The sequence below is a fragment of the Acomys russatus genome, chromosome 23 (genome assembly GCF_903995435.1).
Source record: "Acomys russatus chromosome 23, mAcoRus1.1, whole genome shotgun sequence".
Taxonomy (NCBI): Eukaryota; Metazoa; Chordata; class Mammalia; order Rodentia; family Muridae; genus Acomys; species Acomys russatus.
The window spans coordinates 21,243,732-21,260,724 of NC_067159.1; the positions used below are offsets into that span (position 1 = coordinate 21,243,732).

General features: G+C 37.3%; 1 protein-coding gene across 1 annotated transcript in view; it reads left to right on the forward strand.

Annotated features, from left to right (window-relative positions):
* Dpyd (dihydropyrimidine dehydrogenase) overlaps positions 1-16,993 on the forward strand; it is an 877,326-nt gene that overhangs the window by 762,862 nt on the left and 97,471 nt on the right.

Genomic DNA, 16,993 nt, shown 5'->3' on the forward strand with positions numbered 1-16,993 from the left:
ACTGTTCTGATGACTAGCATTCTTTGCCGTGAGAAGCTAGAGATTTCTTTCTTCTTTAACAAGCTCTGGAGATTATAACATTACCTTTCTATTTTCAAGACAATCAAATCACTGGGGTGCTGAATAATATGATGCCATTTTTAAAATTAAAATCTAATCAGTATCTTTTGTAACTGCCGCTGCCGTGTGGTTAAACCTGGGCTCCAAAGGTTACAGCCCTACTTTCTCTCTAACTGCTATTTTCTGAGACATATATACTACATTTACATTTTGTATAATACAGTGATTTCAGCAACTCTTTTCTAAAACAACGTTCAGCATTTTGCCTTTGTGCTTCCTTTGTATTGTTCTAAATAGACAACCATTGTCAGAAGAGATTTCTTGAGTCCTGAACGAGGGGAGGAAAAAATTATAATTCTTAGTCTTTTCAGCTTGTCACTACATCAATAATTAACTTTAAAAAAAGAGAGAGAGAGGAGGTATGAAAAGATTCTTTAAGGAAGCATTTAATAATTCACATGAGTTTTAACTTGAAACAGGTCACATGAAAAAGAATGGAAAACAAAAACCCTGGGTGTGCCGCCTTGGATGATAGTGAGAGGCTCGGCAAGACTGAGGGATACAACGCATAACTGGGCAGTCTTTGTGAAAAATATTGCTGTCCTTAGTCTAACAGCTAGCCAAAAATAAAGACTTCTTAAAGAATAATATGTATGATTGCAAGTTCAATAATGAGAAAAGGGGAAAGAGATAAAACCTACAAAGTGGGTTCCAGGAAAATATCATGATGAATGACTCCATGAGTGGCAATCAAACAGAAAGGCTGTGACATTAATATTTATAATATTGTAATTAGAAGACAGAGCCTAAGCAGCATTATTAGTGTAACTAATCATATTATCATAGACTGATTCTTCAGTATTCAGAGAGTGTTCTTGCCTTTATCAATGATCAGCAATACCCTAAGGTTGTTCATAACTTAAGAAATCATAGATGACATTACACACATTCAACGTAAAAATATCTCAGGGAAATTGTTTCTGACATGGTATTTTATGACCATCTATAAACTTGGATGTGTGTCATGTGAGCTGAAATGTAAGTAGCTGCTCTGTGCTATGATGATTTGTCTTTTAAAGCGTATTCACCTTCATTTCTCCATTTCCATATTCAAAGGAATGATGGATCAGGAAGAGGACATCTGCGTCCGTGACATAAATGGAAATTGATTTCCTAATAGTTTAGATCTAGATTTGGACTTTCATTTTGGTAAACCCAGCCTTTTACAAGATCATTAGTATAATTTTCAGCATTATCAATTATTTTTAAAAAAAGATTGGTGAATCATTTTTTAAAGATAAAACAAGAAACAAAAAGATGGTCGAGTAATAGACCCTGGGTTCTTTGGTACAAGCTGCTATAACTTAAACATCAGGAGATGTCCCCTTTAGCGTAACATCCTAACTAGTGAATCTAAGGACTCTGGATTCACATTTCAGATGGCTTCCTGTCTATTTCTCTTCAGTGTGTGTGTGTGTGTGTGTGTGTGTGTGTGTGTAATAGGTGAGTGTCAAAGTTTGTGATCAGAACAGCACAGAAATCAATGTGCTTACTGTACATTATTGCAGAAGGAAAGAAGACTACTGAGAGCAAGCCCCAATATGCCATGGAAGGGAAACAGTAAAAGACCAAACTTTCTGCATAGCTGGGGCTCTGTGCATTGTCACATGCAGTTCCCTGCCTTTCAAACAGCATCCCAATCAAACAGGGAAAACTTCTCAAATATTACTATCTTCTCACATTATGTTATGACTTCCACACCAGAGCCACTCTTTCCTCCCACCCCACCCCACCCAGAACCTAAGTCCTAACAGTTATCACAAGACTGCAGTTTTACATCTTTTAACTATGCTGGACAGGCTCCTGTCATATCCATCTTTACATCCTAGTGCAGGCTTAATGGCTGTTGGTTCAGCAACTAGGTAAATGTGGGACCAGAATGTACAACTGATAGTCACCAGCTTCATCAGGCTATCATCCTATCTATTACATTATAAATGAAGAATAGAGAAGGAAATAACCTTTAATTTTGTTGTTTAAATGTGAAATGCCTGCCACACCCCAACCCCCATGAGCTCCTGTGTCTGAACTCTTGTTCATCAGCTGGTGGCACTGTTGCAGAGGATTAGGGATCGTTTAGGGTGTAGAGACTCGCTGGAACAAGTGAGCTCCTGGGGCAGGCCTTGTCATGGCATAGCTATATTTCATATGCACTCTGTTTCCTAAATGTGGGGACATTGAATGAGAATGGCCCTTGTAAGTTCAGATATTAGAATGCTTGCTCACCAGGGAGTAGAATTGTTTGAAATGCTTACAAGGATTAGGAGGTGTGGCCTTAATGGAGTACAGTGTGGCATTATTGGGAAAAGCATATTACTGGCGGTGGGCTTTGAGGTTTCAAAAGCCAATCCCAGGGCCAGTCTCTCCCACTGGCCTTGCAGGTCAGCATGCTCCAGTGTCTTACATGGGCCATACTCTTCATGCAGATTATGACCTAAGTCTCTGAATTTTTCTTAAAAAAAAAAAAAGATTTATTTATTTACTATGTATACAGTGCACATTAGATCACATTATAGATGGTTGTGAACCACCATGTGCTTGCTGGGAATCGAACTCAGGACCTCTGGAAAAGCAGTCAGTGCTCTTAACTGCTGAGCCATCTCTCCAGCCCCACATGCTTTCTTTTAGCATACACAGGGGGAGGAAATCCCCTTCAGGAACAGTCATAGGGGAGGGGGAATAAGGGAAAATGGGAGGGAGGGAAGAGTGGGAGGATACAAGGGATGGGATAACCATTGAGATGTAACAAGAATAAATTAATAAAAAAATTTTAAAAAACAGAGTTGCCTTGGTCCCGGTGCCTTTTCAAAGCAAGAGAACAGTGACTAAGACACTGAGTGTGAATAGAGTTCAACCAACCAGCCTTGTGCATCTTCCAACATGCCTTTCCTGCCACAACAGAGTGTACCTTTCTGATACCACCACCCAAAATAAGCCTTTTCTACTTTAGGTTTCTATTGTCTGGGCAGTTCAATCACAGCGATTAAAAACAAGTAACAAAGACAAACCTGAACGTTTCATTTTATGAGTCCACTTTAGCTAAATGAGGTGGGAAAAAGCCAGAAGAAATCATGAAGTAGGCAAGTGAGCAACTTTTATGCTTTCTTGGCTTTCACAAATGTGCCCAAAGTATGATGAGCTTCTTGAGGGCTGAGATCTATGTGCCAGTGTCTACAACAGTGTCCATCATGTAGAACAGTAGCAGAGTGGTTGCTTTAGTTAGTGTTTCTGTTGCTTTGAAGAGACACCGTGACCATGGCAACTCTTACAAAGAAAAATATTTAATTGGCACTGACCTACACTTTCAGAGGTTTAGTCCATCATCGTCATGGTGAGAAGCATGGCAGGGTATAGGTAGACATGGTGCTGGAGAGGGAACCGCTAGCTCTACATCTGGCCTGGCAAGCAGCAGAAAGAGAGTCTCGTGGCCTGGCTTAAGCATTTACAACTTCAAAGCCCACCCCCAGTGACATGTTTCCTCCAACAAGGCCACACTCCCTAATGGTGCTATTCCCTATGAGCCTATGGGGACCATTTTTATTCAATGGTGAAAATAATGATCACTCACTTATTTTTAATATGTATCTTGAGTTTCATTTCCTTTCTGAAGTCACCTAAGGTCCTTCCTTTCTCATTGGGAAATTCCAATCACTCCCTCTCCCCTTCTAGACACCTTTGCTCACACAATTAGCAGGCTTAGCAATTCTTCTACTGCCTGTGTCTGCCTGTCCATTGCTTAAACTCATTATAAGCATTTTGAGACTGTATACCAGGCCTGCTTTATTCATGGGTTTCCAATGCTATGTGTTTATAAAATTAAACTGCACAAACTATCTGTGGCATTCTTATTTAGAAGAAAAGAGAAAGCAAATTTGTAATTAAAATTCCAGCTTGGCTTTTTCAGGAATAGCAGGCGTTTGTGAGGAAAGAGTAAACGTGCCAAATTACTTTCAGCAGGTATTAAAGCATGATCAAATACATATCAGCGACATTAATAAGTGAACCTAATCTGTGCTCACTAAGGAGCTCTCATTAGGATGAGGTCAGAAATGCTATCCCTGGAACCTGTAGAGCAGCTCTGAGGACAAGGCGTTGTTTGAAGGTAGAAACCAAAGATGTATGCACATGGACGCCTGCATCCCTCTGTTGTTTTAAAAACAAAAGTAACACAGTGTCAGACCATCGTAAGGTATAGTAATTTTATATGGAGATGACTGAATACTCAGAACTGTCAGTTTTCAAAGAGACAAATGTTTATACATACATACATATATATATATATATATATATATATATATATATATATATACACATCCTTGCAAATAAGGTGTGCATGGTCTTAAATAAATTAAATATGTGTGTATATGTATACCTACATACATACACATACACACGTATATACATATGCATATATATGTGAATGATAAGTAATCTCCAGGAAACCATACTGTTTCCTAGTTACAGGTTTAAAGTTGTATTTTATTTGCAGTCGCTCAGTAGTAAAGTACTTGTCTAGTGACCACAAACCCTTATATTTAGTTCTTAGCGATAAAAGAAAAAATATTAGCTTTATTTATGTTTTTTTGTTTTCTTTTATTTCTATTTTCCCACATCTATATAAAATTTGCATATAGAAAATATACATAAATCTTAAATGGAATATTCGACAAATGAATAGATACATTTACCATGACCTTGATGTGACTAAAATGTACAGTATAGCGACACTTGGGACTGTTCCTGTGTGCCTCCCCAGCCATCATGCCTTACTATCCATCACCAGAAACAAACACCATCTTGTTTCTATGAACCAAGATTAGTTTGTTTATGTTCTTTTACATTTTAAATAGAAATCCACAGACTGTGTGTGGGAAGGTCTGTGTATGGCACTCTTACTCACTGAGGTGTTTTGTGCATACTATTAGTTTATTATTGGTAATAACAGTCTTACTTATAAATATGCTATAATTTGTTCATTCAAAATAGTGGTTTAATGTTTTTCTTGGTATTTGCAATGCACTCTTGTATAACTTGTTTTGTGCTTAAGAAACATCTTGGATAATATGTAGAAATTCAGTCTCTTGGTCAAAAAGTGGCTATTTAAGTTTTACAGGAAACCTTCAAGAATATTTTCAAAGTAGTTGAAATGTTTTATACCCTTGCCACTGTGGTATGTATATTTAGTTTTGCACTCAATACAACATTGAGCATTCTAAGTCCATTTATTTGAGATCTTTTAATGTATTAATTAATATTATATTTTTTTATTACCAAGTAGCTAGTGCTGTTACACTCTTAATGCCATTGCCATCGACATACCTTGTTGTCAACGAAGTATCTGCTTAATCTGTCATTATTTTTATTATTTCAAAATGAAATTGATGTCTCATTGGCTTCCCCAAAAAATATTTGACAAAATTCAGCATCCATTCATAGTGAGAACCCTGAGCAATGAGATTCTGAAGCTAGCATAGTACTTAACATTTGAAGAATAAATTGTTTCTTTTAAGATCAACAGCTGAACAGGAATTCTTGTTACTCTATTTTATGGTAGTAGAGGTGCAATAAGGACTTAAAGAGAAAAATAGAAGAAAGTAGTAGTGTCTAACTTTAAAGAACTTACTGAAATAGTTCTGGTTTTTATAGTAAGACTGTTCCCATAAAATACCAAATATACTATAGAAATATGATTAAACTAATAAGTGAATTTGGCAAAGTTTCATGACACAAAACAGAACTCAGTTATAGTCTCGCATGAATAACTGGAATAAAACCCAGTAGAAATCGAATTTAAAATGACACAAGAACAGCAAGAACTACAAACTACTTTAGAGCAAATTAAAACATGCCTGTTGAATATGACAATGGTCTGATGAAGGAAAAATAAGTCTTAAATAACTGCTGAAATGTGGAAAAAATATGACAGTTGTTTTCAATTTGATCTGTCTGAACATTATGATCCCACTCAAAATTATAACATATGCTTTTAAAGTTGACAAGTTGATTTCAAAATGTACATTGGATTTGAGAGAGCAGAATAGCCAAAAATAATTCATAAAATAGAACTAAGTTAGACTTTCATGATCTATCTTCATGGTCTTCTATAAAAGTGCAGTAAAGCAAGGGTGCTTTGGTGGTGGGATAGACAAATAGATCAATGGGGCCAATAGAAAGACCAAAAATAGACCTAACAACACACACTGAGTTGATATTCAACAAAAGTTCATGAACAATACAGCAGAGAAAGTACAATGTAACCAAGAATGCTTTAAATGAAATTCAGGCCTCACATACACAGATTTAAACATATGTCATATACAAAAGTAAAGGTCTAACAAAATTCAAATTTTTAAAAATTTTTTATTATTAATTTATTCTTATTACATCTCAATGGTTATCCCATTCCTTGTGTCCTCCCATTCTTTCCTCCCTCCCCTTTTCCCCTTATTCCCCTCCCCTATGACTGTTCCTGAGGGGGATTACCTCCCCCTGTATCTGCTCATAGTGTATCAAGTCTCTTCTCAGTAACCTACAAGTAGAACATTATGATAGGCAGATTTGGGCCCAGGGGTCCCGCTCAAACTAAGGCACCAGCCAAGGACAATACAGGCAGTAAACTTTAAACCCCTACCCAGATCTAGCCAATGGTCAGAACAGTCTCCACACTTGAGTGGAGAGTGGGATATGACTTTCTCATATACTCTGGTGCCTCACATTTGACCATGTCCCCTGGAGGGGGAGACCTGGTGGCACTCAGAGGAAGGACAGCAGGTTACCGACAAAATTCAAATTTTTACAGCAAATTTAGGTCCACTATAAAAATTAGCTGAAAACAAGATATATCCCGTCCCTCTGGAATACAAATGCTTAAGTTTGTAATTGGTTCATTTTATTTTGGTGTCTGCACGTTTTACATGCCTGTGTGTGTGTGTGTGTGTGTGTGTGTGTGTGTGTGTGTGTGTATCTATCACATGTATGCATTGCCCATGGAGGCCAGAAGAGAGAGCCAGATTCCCTGAAACTACAGTTACCATGTGGGTACAAGAAACTGAACCTGGGTGTGTGCAAGAATACTGCCAAGCCATTTTTATTTTTTTAAATGAGAGAGTAGGGGGTGAGGAGAGAGAGATCATCGTGTATCATGTGCTGGTCTTAAGAATTATTGAACCATATGATAAATTCACTAACTGTACAAGGAAAACACTGATACTGATGCTAAGTTTCCTTACAGATCAAAGTTTGCTCATCAAGAGATAGTTTACAAAATGAAAACTCACATCATGGAATGAGTAGGATAGTCTGAACACTTGATTCTCATAAGAAATTTTACTCAGAAAATAAAAAAATATATATACCATACTTTTCAGTGCATGCTGAATTCATTGGGAGCAGTACAACCTGTTCAAGCAGGATTTCATAAAGACTCTTTTAAAAAATGAAGAATCTGCCATGAAGAATTTGTTAGTGGGATAGCTTTGTAAATAAAACTTAACCTTTTTTTTTTCTTTCTCTAATAACATTTCCATACCTCACCAAAAAAAAGGGGGGGGGGGAACAGCGCCAAGCTGGGGTGATGAAAGCTAATCTTCTTACGTTCACTCACTTTAAAGTTTTGAGGTCCTTGTCCAATTGTAGTTCTGGGTCCAAGGTTCGTTTTCCTTGAACTGCCAGTTGGTTAGAATGTTCCAGACATTGTTAGAATGTTCCAGATGACAATATATTTCTGTCTTTTACTTAGGCGATAATTGAAATAAACGCATTATTAAGGGACTGATTTCTGTCTAGCTATGCACAAAGTGCATGAGATTAAATTGTAGTTTTCTGTTTGAGTTGAGTCATGGCATAAGGAAATTTAAGAAGAAGAAGAAGAGGAGGAGGGGGAGGGGGAAGGGGAGAGGGAGGAAGAAATAAGCACCAAGCCCAGAAAGAAAGTCCACCAAACTCCAGCATTACCAGATCAGATCAGATTGTACTGCACAGATATTAGAGACTTTCATCAACCAATATAACAGCATCCTATGGTTGGAGTAATATCTGTGGCAGAGTGCGAGAATGTCCAAGGCCCTGTAACAGTAGGTATTTTATAAATGACAAGTATTTCTCCATAAAAGAAAAATATTGTTAAGTAAAATTCCACAGCCTCATTTGAAATTCTGATTTTTTGTTCATCTTACCAGTATTCGACATCCCCATACAGTTGTCAGCGATAAGAAGTGTAAAGAGCAACACAACAAGGACATTTGGAGGCTGGCAGTTTGAATTCAAGGCTAGAATTTGGTGCCTTACTACTCTCTGAGCCGAGACCAGGGACATGAATCCCTTCGTCTCCCATTTACACAAAGCCAAAATAAGATAATGTTACCTCTTTCATGGGCACTTCATGAAGAATAGAAAGTATATACCCTGAGAGTCTAGCATAAGAAAGCAGTTAATACAGTAGTTAGCAGTATACTTTATAACATATAATGGAATGATAGATTGATTGATTGATGTACTTCAGGGTAATGTTGGATATACCTTTATCCAAAATAGATGGATAACATTAAGAGAGATATAAATATTTGAGAGATGCATTAATAATTTACTTCATCATTTGTGTAGATTTTCAAACAGAACTTCCACCTTATTTTTATGTTTTTCTAACCTTCTAGTATAACATACACTTAATAAATTTTATTTGATCTGGCTGAAGGCTAGCAAATTTTTTCTTTGAATCACACTCTTTTTGTAAAAAAAAAAAAAAAAAAAAAAAAAAGCTTCTCAATAAAAGAAAATGAAAATACAGAAGTGTGTGATCAGTTGTTGATGCTTGTGTGGACCTGACATAGGATGAGATGCTGCAGAACACAGCTTTCCACGCTCAACTGCAAATAGAACAGTACTAAGTCAGCTGGCCCAGAGCCTCCAGCAGCAATGCAGTTTTAAGGTTGTAATCACTTTCTGCCATCCATCATGACATGTCTGAAATAAGATGTCTTGGGCTTCAGCCTCCTTCATATTTTTCTAAATCTCCACAGCTCCTTTCCTTTCTCCAATACACATATAAGAAAATGCGATTCCTTATTCCTTACTTCTCCCTACCATCTAAAATTGATACCTAATTACCAACCACAGTGTAATTATTTCCTTTGTCATCCATGAAAGTAAGTGGTTAACTGTAATTTCTCATACTTCATCTAATATAACTACTTTAATCAAAAGGTACCTTATTAATATTAATTATATACTTAGAACTTGTGCAAAAGATACTTTTCATCTTCAGCACAATTTACATTAATTCTGATGTGACTTTTAAGTACAAGAAAAAAATTAAGATCTTTCTTATTTGCTATATAGAGATTGGGAAGTTTTGTAATGCAATTAATATGAGCAGGTAAATTAAAGTTTGAGTTCATATTCTAGCCATCAAGTAATCCTGAACATTTGAAATTCCAGGCTGTAGTCAGGAGGCTCTCCCTTAGAAAATCATGATTTTCCTCTATTTCATTTGTTGACATGTATAAATGGAATATGAGGGTGAAGAATAATTTTCAGGTCATCAGAGAAGTCAAGAAAGCTTTCTTGATAAGTGAAACTCAACAGAAATTTCAACTATAGTAAGCTTTAATCTATTTTAGCTTTGCGTATGATTTGAAAATAAAATTAAATTTACTCTATTAGAAATGGAAATAAAACTGTTATTTAGTCTATACAAAATCCAACAAAAACCCCCACAAAATTACATGTAATTTTGACATTCAAACATGCGATGGCTAATCTCCAAAGGGTGGCTTGTCTCTGAAATCACAAACCTGAGCAGGTAAGGTGGGAGGATTGTCCTGAGTTCAAGGCTAGCCTAAACTCTTGTGAGACCCTTACCCAAAGAGAACAGACAAATTAGATGTCATAAATGCCATGAAACAGGTTTTTTTCAATTCTAAGGAATTTTAGAAAGGATAAGTCAAGCTATCTTTAATGTCATTGGATGATTGGCATCTCACATTTGGCCAAATAAAATTTTAACCAAGTGAAATGTACAGTCTTAACGTCTTTTGGAGAACTTGATAACTTTGAATTCTCACCTACACTGACCTAGTTAGCCATGCAATCCCCAATACACAATTTCATGTTATGTAATCCTGGAAATAAACGTTTTTATTACAATAGTGCTATGCTTTGTAGTCATAGATAAGCTAATGGAACTGTGTCTGAGGTGGTGGTATTACAGCCTACTCTGAGAATGTAGCTAATGCTGCTCAGAATCCTTTGATTTGCAGCTTCAGGCACTGTTTGTGAAGTTCCCTAGCTTTGCTCCCAGACCTCACAACTTGTAGCCACACTGCCCTGGAATTCCACCAGCAAACAAAGAGGCAATGCCTCGAAGATTTTCCACAGCCAGTCTTTAAAACACTATCCATGTCTTCCTCGCTTATAGTCTCTCAAAGTATAATGTCCTTCTCTCAGGTCTTTGACTGTTGGTGATTCTTCTGTCTCACTGAGCTGCAGAGCTGTTGATTTCCTCACTCTCATTCTGAGCATCTTTCAAACCCTGACTGTCCAAGTATTTCCTCATATTTAATGAGGGTCCAAAGGAAATCAACCAAAGGAATCCAATCATTTCAGAAAGATAAAAATTATTCCTATTCTACAGTATTCTGTCATTGTTGCTGATTTTTGCAATAAGCCTCGGATGCCCCTGTGTCTACCTTTTGGCAATTGTGGTAGATAAGAGTAATGGCCAATCCTTGGACGAGGGTCTTGGTATTATGATCAGTCAAGTCCCTGACAAAAAATAACTTATGGAGGATTTCCATTGGCTGATAATTTGAGGGGATACATCCGATAATGGCACAGAAGACAAGGCAGTGCGAATGTCACTCAACTCGCACAGCTGATGTCCTCCACCCTCCTGGAAGGAATGTTTCAATTTGTGAAAAACTGATACTGACAGCATTCTTTTTCCCACTGTCTTATTATTCTTTTTCTTTTTTACATATACATTTATATTATGACACATAAATAAAATACACTACATACAGTAAGGAGAACCATGAAACAATCAGGAATTGCATAAATGTTACATTCATAGTTTTTTATCTATTTGTATTTGTCAACATTGAAGAAAACATCTTTCCTATCTTGGTGCATCTAAAATTCTGAATGAAAATTAGTGTCTATCATATCTCATCTATCTACTTAAGACATCTGTCTAGACCTAAAAAATCTTACCCCATAAACAACTAATCTTAATTGTAAGACTAAACTACTTTGTCTTCAACCCCATTAGAGACTTTAGAAGCAATAAAATTAATTACCTGAGTGAATTGAAAGTGCAGGTTAGCAGCTTCCAAAGTGAAAAAAAAATGTCAGAGACAGTTTGCTGCCTGAACAGTCACCCAAAACTCTCTATAACATTAGAGCGTCACCTTCATCTTTCTGGCCCAATATATCTGACAGACATATTTGTGAGGCAGGAACTATTGAGGACTTGCTTAGCCTGTCTTGGCAGAGTCTGGACGTCAACTCTGCCTGCATCCAAGCTTGCCCATTTTTAGGGAGAATTATGTCTGTGGCAGAAATGAGAATATTTTACCCAGTGGCTGGTTAGCTGCATTTGAAAACATCTCTATAAGGAGGTTCTTTGATGCTCATCATCCTCTTTGAAGTAGGCTGAGTATTGCCAGGAGTTAACCTGTTTTGTTGTCAAAGAATCTTTAAAACAATATAAATATCCTTAAATGCCATATTCTGTAGATCTTTGGGGCTTTTGAAGACCTTATCTAAGTATTTTTCCTTCTATATTTATAAAACCATATCTATCTGTTAAACATAGGATATATAATCTTGTGATAAAAATAGACTAGTATTTGACATGACCATGATTTAATTAACTAACAATTAGCTTGAATTGCTTAATTATCCTAAGCATCCTGCAACAGGACTTTCAAAGTATTGGAAGTAAACCTTATATTATAATTGAGTTGTATGGGTACAATACCTCATATTAGAATAGAAATATATATAATGTGTGTGAAGAATAATTTTACATTTGGATTTGATACCAATGTGCCAAAATTAAACCCATTTTGTATCAATATACAAAAATCTATACCAATGAATTAAAAATAACCTTATTTTTAACAATTGAGGCCTTTAGTTGAGGAGTAGATTCAATAATGTACTTTTTGTCCTATCATCCCTATATATTTCTATACTCCCCTTCTTTCTTTTCAACCCCTATCTCCATACATACGAAAGAAAGATAAAGGAAAAGAGAAACATCTCTGAGCCCTACCTCGTTTTCTCTCTGAATAAGAACAATACTAACTTATAACCAACTCCCACTGAAAATAATCGTCTTTAGCCCAAAAGAGCAAACAAAAAACTACCCAACCCCCCCTTAGGGGAAATGAGGCATCATTCTCTTAAGGTTTCTTTCAGCTCATTTAGGGAAAATTATGCCTTTGTAGGGGTCCAAATAAAATTGGAGGAATGATTAAACAAGCCAGGGATAGCATTTGTGGTCCAGTTTCTAAATGTTGAGAAATTCCAGGCTTAATAGAAGGCCTGTGTGGGACAGTCTGAAATGCTGGACCAAGTGGGAGTGGAATGTTTCTTTGAAACTGTCCTGGGAGCTGTCCTGTTCTAATGAGGAACAGCAACTGAAGCACTTGGTGCTGCAGGAACATGAAGGATTCAGGATGTTAGCGACCAGCATGCTGAGATGACACAACAGCAGAATTTCTAAACTCAACCTCCTATTTCTGGATCCAGAAATACTCAGAAAAACGGTATATCTACCTATACTAACAGGATGTCTGACAGAATGAAGAGGGTCAAAATTCTCTGCCCCTCTGAGGTCAGGCTCTGGCGTGCACAGGCTCTGTTCACTGCCTCTCACTCCTCACTTCTTTTTCTAACTTCAGCCGACCAAAACTAGATTTCTAGCCAGTCCACTCCCCAAGCTGCTCAAGTTGTACTTTATAAAGTTGTCGGTTATTTAGTAGACAACAGTTCAGTAGACTCTGTGGTACATATTGTAGTATATGGGCACTGTATGCTATAAATAAAAGCTGACCAGCTGACTGCTCCTGCGTCCTTGAGGTTTCTTTTGGTATTTAACCACTTTTTCTTCTTGAGTCCTTCATAATACTATCAGCACGTCATATATTCAAGGATGATTAATACCATCCTATATCTTTGAAAGTATCAAACATGAGTGTGGACATGAGATCAAAGTTTATTACTAATTGTGTATTTCGTTACACAATGGTCAATATGTGTAAACAAGCAGAAGTAAAGGGGACTTGGAAAATACTTCCCAGCATAACCTGAGAAGTATAATAAAAGTGGAGTGGATGCCCCGGTCTAAGACATAAATCATAGCCATGAGATAAACAATATTTGTATGTGCACAGAAAACTTCCTGCTTTTGTTTGACTATCTTTGTAGCATAAGCTGATCTCAAACTTATGACAAGCCCTCTGGCTCAGCTTTTTCAGTTCTTGAACTCAAGGCATGAGTATGACAAACAGCTTAGAGAAAAATGCCTCAAGTTAATCATTTAAGGCATTCCTATGTCATCATTAGCCAAGCCCTTTCCCCCCTTGCCTCATAAATACCAATGTCCCCATATCTTGTCTCTGGCTACATGTGTTCATCTGACCCATGAAGCCAACTTTACCCTTCATGTTGTTAGCTTTCAAATCTATTCTCTGATCAATACACCTCTTTTTGGACCCTACACTCCCATCTCTTTGGCTTTCTGACAGACCTTGCTGTTTAGTAGCCCAGGTCAATGCTCTTTTTACATCCTAGGAATAAAACAATAGTAGCAATTATCCCTGACAATTGCAAAAGCATTTCATAAATTCCAAAGCACTCTGGCATACATTATCTCACCAGCTGCTTCCTTAATGTAATATCAGCAGTGAGCAAAAACCATGTCACTGATGACAGCTCTTTTCTGACCTTGGTCTCCCAGCCCCACCTACTGAAAACACCAGAACAGCTGGATGAGAGCTTATTAAAGGCTGGACGCTGACCTTGTGTGGGGACCAGGGGCATGTGACAGCAGTAGTTGCCACCTCCACCTTCTCCACCTCCCAGGGGTCATTGTGACCAGCCAGAGGGTTCATGGCCGACTGCGGGAGGCTGCACAGAGCTGCAGCAAGACTTCTCCTGAACTACAGAGGCACAGCTGAAGGTGGCAGGCATCAGCTTGTGGGAGGTTAAGCTTATGTGCTCTCGGCTTCCAACCCCCACACTTCTCTGATTTCTCATTTCTTCCATGCATTAGCCATCATTCTGAAAGTTTCAGTGGTTAATTAAATTCTTCTAGTGTTGATGCTAAGAAAGCTGAAACATTTTCAACTGAGATTGACACTACTCAAGACACAGGCTTCAGTGATGTTTGTTCAGTAACACTCCAATATGTCACAGGATTGCTGTGAGAACATCTGAGAGCTATAATGAGCTAAAAGTCAAGTACAGGGGAAAATGTGTTCCAGACTGCTGCAGATGTTCTCAAATCAAATCATATTTCTGTGAAATGGCATATAGAATATTCAGCTGTTGTAAGATGCAACATGAACGAACAGTTCCACTGATTTGGACTGTGTTTAACGATTTTTACATTAGCCTAAATCATATGGAATATAATGTTTCTTCACCTTGGAGTCAATTAATAACAGAATCATTTAATTCTAATAAGTGGCGTGAATGGATTTCTTAGGCTGAAAGGAATACATTCACTGATTTCGGTAGGACTCCCAGCCTGGATAAGACATCGCAGAGCAGAAGGTGCGGATGGCCAGAGCTGCCCTACGCGACTGCTCTGTTGCATTCATTTTCCCTTTGGCACCAAAATCATGGTAAATCTCTGTTTAGTTGATTCATAAAGATTCTGAAATGTCTCATTGTAATATTATGTTGTTGGCACTTGGTCCTCCCCCTACCCTCACTGCTGAAAATCCAAAGGAAGCTAAGCAGATGCATGACAAAGGAATGTTTATGGGGATACACCTTTTCTCACCCACATCTTAGAGTCTCACACACTCCCATAGTTCTAGTAGCCTACCCTGTGACTAAACTCTTGAGTAAATGACATAATCATGTAGAAACTGACATCTCTGATTACCAAAGCTTAGGTAAAAATGCTTAAATGGTATTAGGACATTCTGTAGAGATCATAATTTCATATTTATTAGAAACATTTACTAGAAATATTTAAATTAACAATGTTCAATGCTGGCAAGAACTTAGAGTGATGAAAAACATAATAATTTATTAAATAATGCATAGAAGGACACATTAAACATTCTTTTGACTAGTTTTTTATTATACCCAATACTGTACTCTATACTTCTAGGTTTTTATTTTTTCAAGAAAAAATAAAAGTAAATATTCAAAGTTTTAATATAGAGGACTAAGCCATCTTCTGAGAGACTGTATATTTCATATATGACATAGAAGGTATAATCATGAAATCTCAGCAATATGGCTACCTAAACAAGACTTGAATAATGACAGCATCAGTTGACATTCCAACATGGATGGAGGAAATACCAAAAGAACCCACTCCTAGATAAAGATTGACAGGAAATTAATGATTGTTCAGACAGAAAGAATTCCAGAATCCTCCAAAGATGAGCCACCTAATCAGTTACCCAATACCAAGTGGTCACCCCTAAAAGCATACAACATGAGCAATACTAATGGACTCAGAAGGTTATATTTATATACCCCTATGTATGTGTACATGTAGCAATAATAAAGACAGAGAAAACAAACAAGAAAAATATGAGACCATTAAAATAAAGAAGCTAGAAATAAAAGAATATAATAAGCAATTTCATTTCAAATAGAAAGTCTATGCTATTTGAAATCATAACGAGGACAGGAGAATGACTAGAAAGAGGCACGAAGGGGTGCTTTAGAATGATATTTTTATTCTTTTGGTGGTGAGAGTCAGCTAGCTACACATATTTGTGTAAGTTCATCTAATTGTATATGTGGGATTCTGCACATTTCACATATACAAAGGCATGTATAAATACAATAAGGTAATTTTTAAAAGAAAAGCAGAACAACTTCCTCTGAAGGCAGAGGGTGACTGTTTTGTAAGACTTATAGGCAAAATAAGACATGTATTTTAAGAACTACTAAGAATATATTCTGTATGTCCAAATGAGTTTTAATCAGTTAGCCTTTGGAAACTAAAACCCTTGTGAAGTTAACCACTGGAAAAGAGTGACTGGTGCCCTGAGAAAAATCTTAGCTGGAAACCAGTGCCAAGAAAATGGATGGCTGGGGGCATAAACAAATGCATTTCCCTGTGCCCCTTTGCCAGCAACTGGGTGTGGAGAGAAATACTAGAGGCCTTTTACATCAGGGAGGCCAGCCAGGCTTAGAAACCAAACAGGGACACATCTGGCCCCTGGAGGAGGGTGTGGGCAGTGGAAGAGGCATCCAGATTCAGATGAGAAGCTGTTGCTTAAAGAAGGAGAATTTGATTAGGTCCTTTGGTAGACCTTCAACTAGCTTGGCTTTGTAGGATCAGCCAGTGCCTGCAGCTTCTGTTAACAAAAGCTGGCCTTGCCTGAGGCCAAAACTTCCAGAACACAACCTCAAATTGATTGCTGATAGTGTGTTACATGCAGGGCTGGGCTCTTTGGCCCTTCTGTCCCACTCTTACACAAACAAAACCACGGGGAGATGTGTCTGCACATTTCAATGCCTTAATATTATTCATCGATATTTCCTTTTGAAGTAGCATTCTTAATAACCCATAATAAGATCATAACACTTATAGAACTGAAAGCAAAACATTAGGGGTTGAATTTCCATTCACTCTGGGTATGTTTTGTGCATATTTTGCACAATGTAGCAAATT